Source organism: Sapajus apella, unplaced genomic scaffold (assembly GCF_009761245.1).
Source record: "Sapajus apella isolate SASKATOON/1434 unplaced genomic scaffold, GSC_monkey_1.0 scaffold18, whole genome shotgun sequence".
NCBI lineage: Eukaryota > Metazoa > Chordata > Mammalia > Primates > Cebidae > Sapajus > Sapajus apella.
This window is the reverse complement of record NW_022436958.1, coordinates 25,134,045-25,147,190: the sequence shown is the minus strand read 5'-3', so window position 1 is coordinate 25,147,190 and position 13,146 is coordinate 25,134,045. Positions and strand designations below refer to the sequence as shown.

The window sequence follows — 13,146 nt, the reverse complement described above, 5'->3', positions numbered from 1 at the left end:
GACACAAACAATCAGACATGTCCAAGGACAACATGACAGGTATATCACAGAAATAGAATGGACACCTGTTGCAGACTGGGGTGGAGGAAGGAGATATTAGGAAAGACTTCCCAATTAACATCATATCCAAGATCAACTTTAAAACATACAAAAGAGTTTGCCAGAATACCCTTGAGGTACTTGAGAATAACCTCAGATGCTTCTGAAAATTTTTGATTCCTATGTCCCATATCCAAAGATCCTAACCTAGTAAACTGGGGTGAGGACAATGATTCTGTGTTTTTCACAAGGGCTTCTGATACAAAAACCTTTGTATCGCCTATTCCAAATTTTATATGAACACTTTCCATTATTGTAACTACAGCTTTTTTCTTAAAAGAAAAACACCTGGCTTAAATATTTATAATTATTTAGAAGACAATATGTAGCACTATATTAGGATTATTTGGACAATGTGCCATCCACTGTTTAAAAATGAAACCTATCATTTATTTAATGTTTATAACATGTGAGGTATGTGCCAAATCTTTTATATAATTATTTAATTTACCCCTCATATCAACCCTGACAAGTATGCATTTTACCTGCACTTACATATGAAGAAACTGAAGCTGAGTGAAGTTAAATAACTTGGTGAATTTCACACAGCTATAAGCAGCAGAAATCCCAACCCAAGCTATCTGCCTCCAAAGCACTTGCTTTTTGCATCATGTTATAATTGATCTCTAACTTGTAAAGGTTTCCAGTAAAATGTTTGCTCCAATTCTAATTACCACAAAGAAGAATAAGAGCACCAGATCCAAACTCAGAGTTGGTACTATGGCCAGACAGTTTTAAAAGAAGCTTGTCAAGCCAAAAATAAAGCATTTCTAGCAACAATGTTGCATGCAAATGCTGCCTCCTATTTAGGCTTCTTCAGTTCATTCAGAAAAGACTGAGGAAGGTGTATGGGATCCCATTTCTTGACACAAAATAATTGGGGTGATAACTACTGTGTCAGAGTGAGAAATCTTACAGTGGTAATCTCCTGAGCCAGATGGTTTAAGTCTTTCTTTGGCCAAATAAGACACAACATCACTTTCTCCAAGCCTACCACTCTCTCTTCTTTAGAGATGACAATTCACAAATTTCCAATAAATTCTGATTCAGTGTCAAAGACAGTACTTGGAAGTGGAAAAAGATGATATTTATTTAATAGTTCATATGATAGCTACTGTAATAAAGGTATAAAATGGATTACAGGGGAGAATAGAAGTATTCCAGAAAGGAAGAATAGCATGTTCAAGAACTATAAGAAGTTGTCTATGACTGAAACACTGGATACATAAAAGGAAGTGGCAGGAAAGAAAGATGAACATGAGGGCAAGAAACAGATTACAAAATTCCCTATCTGCTATACTCAGGAGATTGGGTTTATCCTATAGGTGATAGGGAAGATCTTTAAAGATCTTAAACAGTTAGAAAGATCACTTAAGCTATAACATGGAAAATGTTGGGGTAAGATTGGTGGCAGGGAGGCTAGTTAGTAAACTAATAAAATAAGAAAAGAGCCAGAACTATGAAGCTGTATTGAGGATGGATAAAAGGAAATGGCTCCAAGAGATAAAGGAGGAAAAATAGATGTGAATTGCTGACCATTCAGATACAGTGAATGAGGAGGATAAATATGTTTAGGATTCTGGCTTAATGGATAGTGGTGTCATTAAACAATATACACAAATTTAAAAATAAATAAATAAAAGAAGCAATTTGAGAGAACACCTGAAGAATTATATTTTGAAAATAATCACAGTGGTTAAGAACATAGGCTTTGCACTTAGAAATGTCATTTAATATCCACGTGACCTTGAGTAAGTCACATGGATATTAAGTGACTCCTGAAGACTGTTTCTTTATCTATAAAACTAAGGCAATAAAAGAACCAACTCAGAATTGTTCTGAGGGTTAGTCAGCTAATGCAAATAAAGCATTTAGTATACTGCCTAGCAAAATGGTAATCCCTCAACAAATTGTGGCTATTATCATTGTTCAATTGAGTTTGAGAAGGCTAGAGAATGTCCAAATGCAGACTGTCAGTAAAGAGTTGGAAATACGGATTTGGGAGCAGGAGAAATTCTAAGTATGGATGGTGTTTCTTTAAGAGGTTATATAAAGTTAGAGGAACTCAATGAATGGATTTCTGAGGAAACACCAACATTTAAAAGAATTTCTGACTTTTCATTTATGCACCAATTATCCTAAATGTTTGTTTCAACAATTGTTGGGTCACAGTTTGTAAGTCTAAAAATATTTTTTCCACTAAATCAAACTGTCTAAACCCTTTATAAATATTCTTACAATCTATTCTTATGCCATAAATTTATGTTAATGTACTATTGTCTATTTCAGTTTTCCTAAAAAACTGTCATATCCTTTAGAGCAAGACTCAATAGGGCTATATATGTACTAACATATTTCTTCACTGACACAAACATCACCCACATATTATGAGGAGCTATTCATGATTTCTATGTTCATGTACAATTTTGACTCCTGTAGAAGAGCTATTGGGACCCACTGGAAGTGTTAGTCCCAGAAAAAAAAAAAATTACCAAAAGTGGGTTTGGAAGAAGTCCTTGTCCTTTGGTATTTGTCTGATGGCACTGCTTGCCGCAATCTCAGTCAGAATTCTCCTACATGCTAATCTAATAGTATACTTCATAGCATTAAGGTCCTCAGTCACTTAAACTGTCAAAAATGGCTTCTCTTGGTAATATTTCCTTTCCATTTTAAAGATATTAAGAGAGAACAACAGAGCTTTCTCAAGAAATTCAATGATACTTTTCAGCTTAAATGAGATAATCACAAAGACAGGGATACTAGCCCTCAAAAAATATAATTCAATATTCAGCAAAAGAGACACAGAATAATATAGAAAAAATGAGGGACAGATAAGTTAACAAGTGAGTAGTTATCACACCCTAAGATATCACTGCTCCACTTGACTCTGGTATCTATAGAAGCATTTGTAAGATCAAGAGCTCAGCCTGTTCTATGTCATTCCAAAACAATTCTCACATTAATGAAAAGAAAGATCTAGAAATGAAATGTGTTATTTAATCTAAGTAAATTAAAATCACATAAAGCAAGAAGGAGTGCTTTTAAGATTAATACTTTGTTGTTTTAATATGTCATTTTTATTTTAAAATTGTGGTTGAATCTAAAAGCATGATATTCTCCCTCAGTAAACCAGGTCTATAGAAAACAAACCTATTCAGACCATTACCAACTCAATGAAAATTATCCTAATTACAATAAAATTTATTTCTCTTCAAAAAATTAATATTTAAACACTTCTTATGTGCCAGATACTTAATACGCACTGTCCTGGCAACTGGGGATATAGCAGGGAAATAAAACATTCAAAAATACTAGTTGGAGGAAAGGAAATGAGGCAGTCAAAGAATAAATAGGCATATGAGCAAAACATAATATGTGAGATGATTGTAAGTACAATGAAGAAATATAAGGCAAGAAAGGAGAAGGAGAAAAAGGAGTGTCTCTACTTCTAATGTTCATTAAGGTAGCCAGAGAAAACCTCACTGCAGTGACATCTGAGTAAAGACTTGAGGGAAGTGAAGTAGTGGACAATGAAGCTCTATGGTTGAGTCAGTTTTCCAGACAAGGAGAACAAGTAAAAAGAACAGAAAGAGGTAAGTAAGGGAAGAATCAGAGAAAACAGTTAGAAGCAAGAAATGCATGAAGCAGGTGAAAAATGGTAGAATTGTGGATGTGTTTCTGCAGGTAAATCCAATTATATTTACTGAAGGATGCTACTATGTGGGATACAAGAGAAAAACAGAAATCACAGATAGTGTCAAGGATTTGATCTGAGAAAGTTGAAGGATGGCATTTCCATTGCCTGAGTCAGTTAAGTACTGAGAACAGCACTTACATGTAAAAACAAAGAAGTTGTTGGGGACTTTCACAAGAGCAGTTCATAGGATGAGAGAAATTGGAGTATCAACAATTGTGCTTCAGAAGACTGGAAAAGAGGGACAAAGAATTACGGCAGGAGGTAGAAGGAGAAATGGGCTCAGAAAAACAAATTATTGTTTACTTTGCAATCTACACAAGTAAAATATATGTAGATTGTCTTGTTTTCTCAAGTTATTTCACCTATTTCTGTTTTCTTTTACTTCCCTGTGAATAGCAAGTTAATATAATAATGACTATTGGACTCATTCAAGTCAAATTACAACAGTATAACAATAATGTCTCAGATTACTTCAAGAACATGTACAAAATAAGCAGCAAATCATTTTCAGCAGCAAATCATTTCTTTTCCATTGGAACATCCACTGGGAAAAGAGTTTAGTGGTATAATCAGCAATAAATAAGAGTTATTTCCTTTATTAAAATGCCTGATTACATAAGAAGAACAAAAATATTTTTAAAGTGTATCGTGGTATCAGTTCTCTCACCATGAAATTCTAATCGCTGTTGTCCAGTAGACATAGATCTGCTGGAGACAGGAAGCAAAGAATGCCATTCAGCTGAATGAATGAATGAACCATTATGGTAAACTAAATATAATTCCCAGAGTCAGGTCAGGACATCAGGGATAACAACAATGCAGCTCTCTTCATAAAAGCATGGAAGATTTTTTAGACATTGTTTTCCACCAAGAGGGAAAACAGATAGTGATTTAGGGCTTCATTCAAAAGGTTCCGCTAACATCTATGTTCTATGACAGTACAGACTAAGTCTGTCTTGTTCTCTGTTTTCCCAGGGTCTATTGTGGTGCTGAATATATAATAAGAATTCAATAAAATTTTTCAAAAAGTGGATAAAAGCATGCAAAAATTAGTTAAATGAATGAATACCACCTTAGCTCTATGGAACTATACTAGATGATAAATCACATGCACAGCCAAGAGTCTCATCTGATAAACCGCTTCTACAATAAATAACCACCACAGCTTACTCATACTGCAAATATAGAACACTTTAAAGACTACCCATATGGTATCTATTTTGATTATCCAAACAAGACATTATTACTGACCTTATTGATATGCCTCGTGAAGAAACTTAATTTGGCCTTGTTCATTCTACAAAACTAGCACAGGGGGGTTTCCACTAGTTGCTGTTCTTAAGAATAAGACATATTTTGAGAGAAATATCATGAAGAAATCTGTGAAGTCACCATAAATATGAATGTTGGTGTTGAAGATTCAGATGTGCAATGTTCAAACAATGTAAACTGAATTCATCTTTAGCCTGACTGTGCTCTGCTAGAACAAGAGAAAGATGTCCTACATATGCATTAGTGTTAATCACATAGAGTTATTTATGAATAAATAACACAGACTTTTAGAGGCATAATGTTCAATATTTTCATTTTCTTTTCTGAGTAATGGAGATTCAACCGTAGCTGTGGGTGTGGATGAGAATTCCTCTGAAAGAATTATGTCAGCCATGATGGGGCAGGCTTTGGAGTGGGCATAAAAATGAGTTTCTCTGAAATAATAGTTGAGGATTTAGGACTCTGGGTCCAGGATGCCCATAGATTTCTCTTTGGTGGGCATTGAGTTTGCCCTGGCACATGATGCCACATGGGAGCAAATTAATATTAGGAAACATAGCTTGCAGGATTATGAGACTGTCTTTTTCCATCACTATATCTCTGGAATAACAATGATTGAGAGTGTGGACAACTGGTAGGGTGCATAAAGAAGCAGTAAGACAGATTAATAGAATATATTAAAATTCCTTTGGTAGTCTCACACATTAACTGGGTGAAGTAAACTCATAGAAAAAAATTTAACTACCTTACCTATGGGATGAAAATTTATAGTCATATTTTGGAACTCATATACTTAAAATGTATTTTTTTGCCAATCATAAAGATCAGTCCTTTCTTCTAGAAACTATTACACCTAAACTTTCATTCAGCCAGACTTTATTGATTCAGGAATGGGCATCTTATTCCATGTGTACCAATTAGTATCAGTGCTCCTGCCCTGGGTTCTTCAGCTTGATATGAGACAGATCTAATCTCCAAACCTCTCTAATGATGTAAATTTAAAGTTTTAGAGCAGGTGGAGACCATGTCTCTCACCAGAAGAAAAATCCCTGGAGGAGAATAAATCTAAATTGCAGAAAATAGCTGACGAGGCATGTAATGAGTGACAATAATTATTACTGAGATCTAGAAGCCGTCCAGCACTTCCTGTGGTTTGATCACTAAAGCCAATAATTCTTTTTCCTAAGCTAGTTTAAACTGGATATCTGTCTCTTACAATCAGAAGAATTCTGCCTAATAGAGGCATTAAAAGAAAGTGTCACTTCATTTTATTGTCACAGACTGGAAAGATCTAGAAACATGCTGACTACATTTTTATAGGAAAACTGAAACTCAAAGAACTTAAGTTCTTGCCCCCAGGTCAATCGACTAGCAAACAATTCTGATTCCAAAGCCAATCCCCCTTCATTAACCATTACCCTATGATAAAATTTCTATACTATGAGCATCTTGATCGTTATAGAATATTTATAAAACACATTTCAAAGACTTGACAACTGATGGGTTTGGAGTTTGAAAAACTACATTATCTAGCAAATGATAATGATCTTACAAAACTGATTAAGTTTGTATTCAATGTAATTTTCTAATAAAGGATTGGCAGGATATATCATACTTGATCTAGACGCTTTTTATTCTCAATAAATACTTATTTTTTATTCTGGAAGCTTTTTATTCTCAACAATTAGTTATTCTTTTTATACTCCTCAAATACTTAGTATGATAAATCTGTGCAAAGATAAAACACTAAACCTTTCTGAATTTATTCTCCCCATCCCCAAAATATATAAATTAAACCTGTGCTCTGTGCATATGAGCCCTTGGGAATCTTATTAAATGCAGATTCTAGTTTAGTAGGGGACTTGTAATTCTGTACTTCTCAAAAGATCCCTGCTAATGCCAGTGTTGCAGGTATGGAAGCTACATTGTGAGAAGCAAAGTGCTAGGTACTCTGGGAAATAAAGCAATTAACACATGCCAGATTTTTACCCTATGCCAAATTCCTCTGCCTCCCCATCTCTGAATGCCTTCCTCCTTCTCACCACTCAGGTCTCAAGCTGAAAGTCAGTCCTCAGAGAGCTGTTCACGGAATGCTCTCTGAACAACCTAAATCTGAATTTGCATTATTCATCTTTTTATTTACTATCTGCTTCTTCCTAGAAAAATATAAGCTCCACTTCCATTTCCAGCCATTATGGTGTAACAGTGACCCAATTTACCCTGCTGCATGAAACTATTAATACATAACAAATTAAACTGATACATAACAAATGGTTTTTTGACATTTCACATAAAGAAATGTGTTAACAGTAATCCCTGGATGCAAAACAAACAAACAAACAAACAAAAAAAAAAAAAAAAAAAAACTGAGCCCTCTGAGTGCCCCTGCTACTGCCTATGAAATGCCTGTAGTACAAGAAGAGGAATTCCAGGTGGACTTTGAGGCTCTTCTGGGGTTGAAGAAATGAAGTTGAAAGTCCAGACAGGCCCAGGTTTAGCAAAGCAGATACCAAAGAGGAGAGAGATGCACAGGAGATAAATATACAAAGGATCTCTCCAGTTTTCAGCGCTATAATGCTTAGCACTGGTATGTAAAGAAGCTACCTGAATTGGGGTGGAGAAAGGCATAGACGAAATCACTTGTTCAGAGCAAAGGAAGCAAAGGAGTTATCATAATCCTCAGGACCCAAGCAGCACCAGGAATACTACATGCTCCCATCAGCCAAGTGGAGAGCCCTGCAAATCACAGGACATTGGCTAGACTACTCAGAAATTTATTGCCTCAGGAATAAGGAAAATGAGGCCTAGTTTAAAGGTTTCTTTGTTTCTACCTAACCAAACCTAATAGCAATGTTTGAAAAGATCAAGCTACTTCCAAGTAACTTAACTGTGTCATAAAAAAAAAGAGGCTCGGGAATATTTATAGGAATAAAAGAATACTCAGTACTCAATAGAGTACAATGCACAATTAGTCTAGCAACTAATAAAAAAATTATCTGGCATACATATTGCCCAGAGAAATGTATAGATTCAATGCTATCTCTATCAAATTACCAATTACAGTCTTCACAAAACTAGGAAAAACTAATTTAAAATTCACTTCGAACCAAAAAAGAGCCCAAATAACCAAGGCAATCCTAAGCAAAAAGAACAAAGCTGGAAGCATCACGCTAACTGACTTCAAACTATACTACAAGGCTACAGTAACCAAAACAGCCTGACACTGGTATAAAAACAGAGATAGACCAATGGGACAGAATAAAGAGCCCAGGAATAAGGCCAAACACCTACAACTGTATGACCTCCAACAAAGCTAAAAAAAACAAGGAATGGGAAAAGGACTCTCTGTTAAATAAATGGTTTTGGGAAAACTGACTAGCCATATGCAGAAGATTGAAACTGGATCCCTCCCTTACATCATATACAAAAATTAACTCAAGATGGATTAAAGACTTAAATATAAAATTCAAAACCATAAAAATCATGGAAGACAACCTAGGTAATATTCTGGACATAGGAATGGGCAAATATTTCATGACAAATACACCAAAATAATTGCAATAAAAGCAAAAAACAGCAAATAGGATCTAATTAAACTGAAGAGCTTCTTCACAGCAAAAGAAACTATCAACAGAGTAAAAAGACAACCCACAGAATGCAACAAAAGCAAAAGTTGACAAATGGAATCTAATGAAACCAAAGAGCTTCTGCACAGCAAAAGAAACTATCCACAGAGTAAAAAGACAAACTATATAATGGGAGAAAAATTTTGCAAACTATTTAACAAAGATCCAGCATCCATAAGGAGCTTAAATTTAGCCTCTTCAAGTGGTTCCCGGACTCCCATGTGTCCTGATTGGGAGATTCACCTCCCAGCAGGAGCCAACAGACACCTCATACAGGAGAGGTCTGGCTGGCATCTGGTGGGTACTGCTCTGGGATGAACCTACCAGAAGAAAGAACAGGCAGCAATCTTTGTTATTCTGCAGCCCCCACTGGTGATTCCCAGGGAAGCAGGATCTGGAGTGGACCTACAGCAAACTCCAGCAGACCTGCAGCACAGGGGCCTGTTAGAAGGAAAACTAACAAACAGAAAGAAATAGTTTCAACATCAACAGAAAGGATGTCCACTGAGAGACCCCATCAAAAAACCACTGACTTCAAAGACCAAAGGTAGATAAATCCACAAAGATGGGAGGAGGGGAACAGAATGAAAAGGCTGAAAATTCCCAAAACCAAAATGCTTCTTCTCCAAGGGATCACAGCTCCTCACCAGCAAGGGAACAAAATTGGACAGAGAATGAGTTTGACGAATTGACAGAAGCAGGCTTCAGAAGGTGGGTAAAAACAAACTTCTCTGAGCTAAAGAAACATGTTCTAACCCAATGCAAGGAAGATAAGAACATTGAAAAAAGGTTAGATGAAATGATAACTAGAAAAACCTGTGTAGAGAAAAATATAAACAACCATATGGAGCTGAAAAACACAGCACAAGAACTTCATGAAGCATACACGAGTGTCAATAGCCAAATGGATCAAGTGGAAGAAAGGATATCAGAGATTGAGGATCAACTCAGTGAAATAAAGTGAGAAGATTAGAGAAAAAAGGTAAAAGGAAATGAACGAAGCCTCCAAAAAATATGGGATCGTGTGAAAAGACCAAATCTATGATTGATTAATGTACCTGAAAGCAACAGAGGGAATGAAACCAAGTTGGAAAACACTCTCCAGGATATCATCTAGGAGAACTTCCCCAACCTAGCAAAACAATCCGACATTCAAATTCAGGAATTACAGAGAACACCACAAAGATACTCCTCGAGAATAGCAATGCCAAGACACATAATCATCAGATTCACCAAGGTTGAAATGAAGGAAAAAATGCTAAGAGCAGCCAGAGAGAAAAGTTGGTTACCCTTTGTGGGTAACCTGACTCACAGAAGATCTCTCAGCAGAAACCCTACAAGCCAGAAGAGAGTAGGAGCAATATTCAACATTCTTAAAGAAAATAATTTTCAGCCCAGAATTTCATATCCAGCCACACTAAACTTCATAAGTGAAGGAGAAATAAAATCTTTTATAGACAAGCAAATGCTAAGAGATTTTGTCACCACCAGGCCTGCCTTACAAGAGCTCCTGAGGGAGCACTAAACAAGGAAAGGTACAACCGGTACCAGCCACTGCAAAAACATACTAATTTGTAAAACCATCAATGCTATGAAGAAACTATATCAATTAATGGGCAAAACAACCAGCTAGCATCATAATGGTAGGATCAAATTCACACACAACAATATTAACCTTAAATGTAAATAGGCAAAATGCCCCAATTACAAGGCACAGACTGGCAAATTGGAGAGTCAAGACTCATCAGTGTGCTATATTCAGGAGTCCCATCTCACACACACACACATAGGCTCAAAATAAAGAGATGGAGGAATATTTACCAAGCAAATGGAAAGAAAAAAAAAGGGTTGCAACCCTAGTCTCTGATAAAACAGTCTTTAAATCAATAAAGATCAAAAGAAAAAAAGAAGGGCATTACATAATAGCAAAGAGATCAATGCAACAAGAAGACCTAACTATTCTAAACATACATGCACCCAATACAGGAGCACCCAGGTTCATAAAGCAAGTTCTTAGAGACCTACAAAGAAACTTAGACTCCCACACGATAATAGGGGTAGACTTTAACACCCCACTGTCAATATTAGACAGATTAATGAGGCAGAAAATTGATAAGGAAATCCAGGACTTGAACTCAGATCTGAACCAAGCAGATCTAATGGACGTCTATACAACTCTCCAACCCAAATCAACAGAATATACATTCTTCTCAGCACCACATTGCACTTATTCTAAAATTGACCACATAATTGGAAGTAAAACACTCCTCAGCAAATGCAAAAGAATGGAAATCATAGCAAACAGTCTCTCAGACCACAGTGCAATCAAATTAGAACTCAGGATTAAAAAACTCACTTAAAACTGCACAACAACATGGAAACTGAAAACCTGCTCTTGAATGACTACTGGATAAACAAGGAAATGAAGGCAGAAATAAAAATGTTCTTTGAAGCCAATGAGAATGAAGATACAAGATACCAGAATCTCTAGGACACATTTAAAGCAGTGTGTAGAGGGTAATTTATAGCACTGAATGCCCACAAGAGAAAGGAGGAAAAATCTAAAATTGACACTCTAACGTCATGATTAAAAGAACAAGAGGAGCAAGAACAAACAAATTTAAAAGCTAGCAGAAGTCAAGAAATAACTAAGATGAGAGGAAAACTGAAGGAGACAGAGACATGAAAAACCCTTCAAAATATCCATGAGTCCAGGAGCTGGTTTTTTGAAAAGATCAACAAAATAGATAGACCACTAGCCAGACTAATAAAGAAGAAAAGAGAGAAAAATCAAATAGATGCAATAAAATTATAAAGGTGATGTCACCACCAATCCAACGGAAATACAAACTACAATCAGATAATACTATAAAAACCTCTATGGAAATAAACCAGAAAATCTAGAAGAAATGGATAAATTCCTGGACACTTACATCCTCCCAAGAATAAACCAGGAAGAAGTCATATCCCTGAATAGACCAGTAACAAGTTCTGAAATTAAGGCAGCAATTAATATCCTACCAACCAAAACAAGTCCAGGACCAGACAGGTTCACACCTGAATTCTACCAGAGGTGCAAAGAGGAGCTTGTACCACACCTTCTGAAACTATTCCAAACCATAGAAAAAGAGGGAATCCTCCCTGACTCATTTTATGAGGCTAACATTATCATGATACCAAAACCTGGCAGAAACACAACTAAAAAATAAAATTTCAGGCCAATGTCCCTGATGAACATCAATGCAAAAATCCTCAATAAAATACTGGCAACCCAAATCCAGCAGCACATCAAAAAGCTTATCCAACACAATGAAGTCAGCTTTATCCCTGGGATGCAAGGCTGGTTCAACACATGCAAATCAATAACCATAATCTATCACATAAACAGAACCAAAGGCAAAAACCACATGATTATCTCAATAGATGCAGAAAAGGCCTTTGACAAAATTCAACAGTTCTTTATGGTAAAAACTCTCAATAAATTAGGTACTGATGGAATGTATCTCAAAATAATAAAAGCTATTTATGTATGACAAACCCACAGCCAATATCATAATGAATGGGCAAAAACTGGAAGCATTCCCTTTGAAAACAGGCACAAGATAAGGATGCCCTCTCTCGCCACTTCTATTCAACATAGTATTGGAAATTCTGGCCAGGGCAATCAGGCAAGAAAAATAAATAAAGGATAATCAATTAGGAAAAAAGGAAGTCAAATTGTCTCTATTTGCAGATGACATGGTTGCATATTTAGAAGACTCCATAGTCTCAGCCCAATATCTCCTTAAGCTGATAAGCAACTTCAGGAAAGTCTCAGGATACAAAACCAATGTTCAAAAATCACTGGCATTCCTATACACAAATAACAGACTAACAGCAAGCCAAATCATGAGTGAACTCCCATTCACTATTCCTACAAAGAGAATAAAATACCTAGGAATACAACTAACAAAGGATGTGAAGTACCTCTTTAAGGAGAACTACAAACCTCTGCTCAAGGAAATCAGAGAGAAGACAAATGGAAAAACATTCCATACTCATGGATAGGAAGAATCAGTATCGTGAAAATGGCCATACTGCCCAAAGTAATTTATAGATTCAATGCTCTTCCCATCAAGCTACCATTGACTTTCTTCACATAATTGTAAAAAAAAAGTCACATTTCATATGGAACCAAAAAAGAGCCCTCAATATCAATGAATACCCAATCCAAAACAAAAAAAAAAAAAAAAAAGAGGAAGCTGGAGGCATCACACTACCTGACTTCAATCATACTACAAGGCTACCGTAACCAAAACAGCATGATACTGGTACCAAAACAGATATATAGACCAATGAAACAGAACAGAGGTCTCAGAAATAATGCCACACATCTACGACCATCTGATCTTTGACAAACCTGACAAAATCAAGCAATGGCAAAAGGATTCCCTATTTAATAAATGGTGTTGA

The 13,146-nt window shown here is 36.0% G+C and overlaps 1 long non-coding RNA gene across 1 annotated transcript in view; it reads right to left on the bottom strand.

Moving 5' to 3' along the window:
• Window positions 1–13,146, bottom strand: part of LOC116557072 — a 95,881-nt gene that overhangs the window by 5,558 nt on the left and 77,177 nt on the right. The gene's annotated exons all lie outside the window — the stretch shown is intronic.